Source organism: Lonchura striata, chromosome 10 (assembly GCF_050655825.1).
Source record: "Lonchura striata isolate lonStrDom1 chromosome 10, ASM5065582v1, whole genome shotgun sequence".
NCBI lineage: Eukaryota > Metazoa > Chordata > Aves > Passeriformes > Estrildidae > Lonchura > Lonchura striata.
The window spans coordinates 2,708,931-2,712,851 of NC_140712.1; the positions used below are offsets into that span (position 1 = coordinate 2,708,931).

Sequence of the window (3,921 nt, forward strand, 5' to 3'; positions counted from 1 at the left end):
CAGCCAATCAGCACCGTCCCTGCTGTGTGATTGACAGCTCTGCCAGGCCAGGCTGGGGGCGGGGCTCTGTCCCACCACAAACCAAGGCCTGACCCGTCCCCGGCCCCACACGGGCATTCCGAGCATCCCAAGGTGTCTCGGGACATGGATCTCATCCAGCCTCTGACAGCGACCACGGTGACACTGGGGAACCTCATGGAACCAAGGGGCCATGGTGACACTGTGCTGCCTCATGGAATCAAGGAGACCATTGTGAACTCAGAGACCCCAAGGAACCAAGGGTCCATGGTGACCTTGTACAGCCACAGTGTCACAGAGGAGCCATTGTGGCACAGGAAGGGCACACGGAGCCCAGGGGACATAGTGACACATCAGGGCTCTGTGGAACCACGAAGCCATTGTGACAAGGGCTCATGGAAGCAAGGAAAACAAAGTGACACTGTGGACCCCCTTGAAACCCAGGGAACACGGAACAGGTCTGGCTGGCTGGGCCACCCAGGGACCACCTCTAATCTGCCCTTCAAACACTGGGACCATGTGCCTTTCTTTCTTATGGGAAAAAACATCCATCTCAACTAGGCATCCATGGCCAAAATTGGGCATCTGCCTCCAGAATTCCCTATATCCAAAGATAGCTCCCAGACAGAAGCTGCAAGGACTGACAAGTCTGGCTGGCCCTGGCTTCCTGAGGGCTGGTACTCATGTGCCTCTGAAACACTGGGCTCTGTGCTTTCCTTCTTAATAAAATTAACTCTTCTTCCTGTCCAGGTGCCCATGACAAAAACTGGGATTCCTCCTCCAAAACTCTGTATATCCAAGGATTGCTCCCAAGTGATATCATCCAGAGAGGCAGGTCTGGCTGCCCTTGGCCCATGGGGCTGCCTCTCACCTGCCTTTGAAACACTTGGGCTCTGTGCTTTCCTTCCTATGGAAAAGAACCGTCCTTCTTATCTATGCAGAAATGACCAGAACTGGGATTCCACCTCCCAAATTCCCTATATCCAAGGATTGCTTTCAGACAAAAGCTCCTAGGACAGAGAGGTCTGGCTGGCCTAGGTCTCTGGTGGCCACGTTTCATCTGCCCCTCAAACATCGGTGTTCCATCCTTTCCTTCCTATGGAAAGAGCCATCCTTCTACTCTGGGTGTCCGTGTGTGAAATTGGGATGCCACCTCTAAAATTCCCTATATCCAACGGTTGCTCCCAGCCAAAATTTGTCAGTACTGTAAAGCCTGGCTGGCCTTGGCCTCTGGTGGCTGCCCCTGCCACATTGGGGCTCGGTTCTTTCCTTCCCATGGAGATCACTGTGACACTGTGGGCACCTCATGGAACCAAGGGGATCATTGTGGCACCACTGGAGCCCATGGAACCAAGGGGCCATGGTGACACTGCGGGGCTTCATGGACCCAGAGACCATTATGACTCTGTGGGGCCTGATGGAACCATGGAGACCATTCTGACCCTACAGGGCCTGGTGTCACCAAGGGGGCATTGTGACACCTCAGGGCCTCCTGGAAGCAAGGGACCATTGGGACACTGTGGGGCCCCATGGAAGGGAGGGAACATGGAACAGGTCTGGCTGGCTTGGCCTGCCAGGGGCCACCTGACAGGTCTGGCTGATCTTGGAATGCCAAGGGCTGCTTCTCATCAGCTTCTGGAGCACTGGGGATCCTTGCTTTCCTCGCTATGGAAAAGAACCATCTGTCTTTTCAGATGCCCATTCCCAAAATTGGCATCCTCCCTAAAATCTTCCCTTTATGCAAGGGTGTCATGGTTTGACACGGAAAGATAATTTTTTCCGGAAGGAAGGGGTCAATTTAGATATTGACCAATTGAAAGTAGACACGCCTCTGAGAACACAGAGGGGTTGAAAGCAGAATTCCCAGGGGAACTCGCTCTTTTTGGTTCCGGTCAGCGTGCAGTGCAGACCTTCCCCCGCCCAGCCACGAGCTGGGTGGGGGAGGGGAAGCCCATGGCCTGAGAAAGGTAGGCCGAAAGCCCCAAGGTTGGTGAAAGGACTGGAACCGGGCTGGCCCCTGCAGATGGAAGGGTGGAAGAAATCTGGGATGTCTCCATTTCCCCCCCCCAGAGTTCCTCTCCTGAGAGGGAGAGAGAAAGCCGCAAGGAAGGAGGAGCGGGGGGAGCTGCTGCAAGGTGCCCAGTTGTGTGGGAGTTGCTGGTTGTCCGGGCATCGAGCCATCCTGGGAGTTCGGACTTTTAACCCTTCCTTGAGAAATGAAAGCTTTGTGAATTTTCCTTTCCCCTCCTCGGTTTGAAAGAGAGGAAGAGGGACACCTTGGACCCTGGGATGGGATGTTGGAAGGAGGAATTCTGGATGGGAGGGGGACAAGGAGTGGCTTTTGGCTGGACTTTTCCGTGTTAGCCACAACCTGAACCAAATCTTCTCCTTCAAGAGGGACTGTGTTTTGGGAGGATGCCAGTGAGTCAAGAGACCTGCTTCAGCTGAGAAAAAGACAAAAGTGGAGTGAACAGAGAAAAGGTTGGGGGGTTTGTGGTGGCGCCCCCTTGCCCTGGAAAGGAAAAGAGAAGAGAAGAAGATCTCTGTTCTTGAGCCCTCGGCCCCAGGGGAAAATGGGGGGGGACTGTGGTCCCAAACAATGAAAAACTGAACTGTTGTTTTCTCCCCTCTTGGCAGGGCATCCTTGAAAGGGAAAATCCTAAAGGCAGTCTGACCATCCATGCATTGGTGGTGAGAGCACTGTGCATGGAAAGGAGAAGGGTCACCATGGCAAACTTTTTCTCCGGGCGGTGCCATGTGTGACATGGAAACACAGGATGTGAAGCTGTGTTTCTTGGGGGGTCTGTGGCACAGGAGAGACTCTGTTCCCTCGATGGACTGAGTATCGGTTGTTTGAAGAGTGGAAACCTGATTGGGGTCCAGATTGTGTCTCACTGTGGTTTGTTCGAGTTGGGTGGTGGGGGGGAGGAATGTTTTGCAAGGTTTTCATTTGGATCTTTGTGTGTTTTTTTTTTCCCTTCTTTAGTTTTCTCTTTTCTTTTGTAGTGGTAGTTTAATAAAGTTTTTTCCTGTTATTAGGCTTGGGCCTGCTTTGCTCTATTCTAGATTCCACTTCACAGCATTCAAGGTAGGGATCACATTTTCATGGGGGCACTGGCATTGTGCCAGTGTCAAACCATGACAAGTTTTGAGTTCATCACAGCAGGTAAATGGCTGCTTTCCACAGCATCACCATAAAAAGCCACAGATAACAGCTGCTCCAAAATACACCCAACAGGAGAACCATCAAAGTGATACATAGCAACTCTGGGGGCACCTCCCCATGAAGGTGAGGGATGAGCACAGAGTGCTACAGCTCCAGCCTTCCCCACCCTGCAGGCTGCTCTTTGCTCCTGATGTAAGAGCCTTGCAGGACTGTGGCCCCTCTCGGTGCATTATAAATCATTCCCACAGCTCTCACTTGAGCCACTGGCATGTCCAGAGCGAGATCCAGGCACAATCCTACTGCCCGCTGAGCCTCTCTGGGAGATCCTGAGCATCTTCCTGCCCAGAGCCACAAAAGAGCTCAGGCTCTGCCTGAACTGGGTTCTCAGGGGAGGTTTCCATATCCCTGCGAGATGTGCTCATCCTTCATCAGGCTGTGCCCAGCCTGGATCAGGGCAGGTTGGATGCTACATGGGATCCATCCTTTGCCCTGCCATATGATCCTCCATGCAGTGGGGATAAAAAGCCCAGCACTGGGGAACCCCAGGTGCTGCAGCAGTGATATTTTTGGGAGAAACACAGAGCTGTGCATGGCCAGCTTGAAGTCTGCACTGCTCTGAGCACCAGGCCTGCCATGCTGAGCCCAGGGCCACAACCAGTGCTCACCCGGGCTGGGACATTGAGTTCCAACATGGGATCCCATGGGACAGGGCATGCTGGGATTCGCCCCTGCAGCCC

General features: G+C 53.4%; 1 long non-coding RNA gene across 1 annotated transcript; it reads left to right on the forward strand.

Moving 5' to 3' along the window:
• Window positions 1-1,599: 1,599 nt before the first annotated feature.
• On the forward strand, window positions 1,600-3,053 carry LOC146766476 (uncharacterized). Its single transcript, XR_014957555.1, has 2 exons — window positions 1,600-1,985; window positions 2,089-3,053. It is a non-coding gene; the product is annotated as an uncharacterized LOC146766476 (long non-coding RNA).
• The last annotated feature ends 868 nt before the right edge of the window (window positions 3,054-3,921 follow it).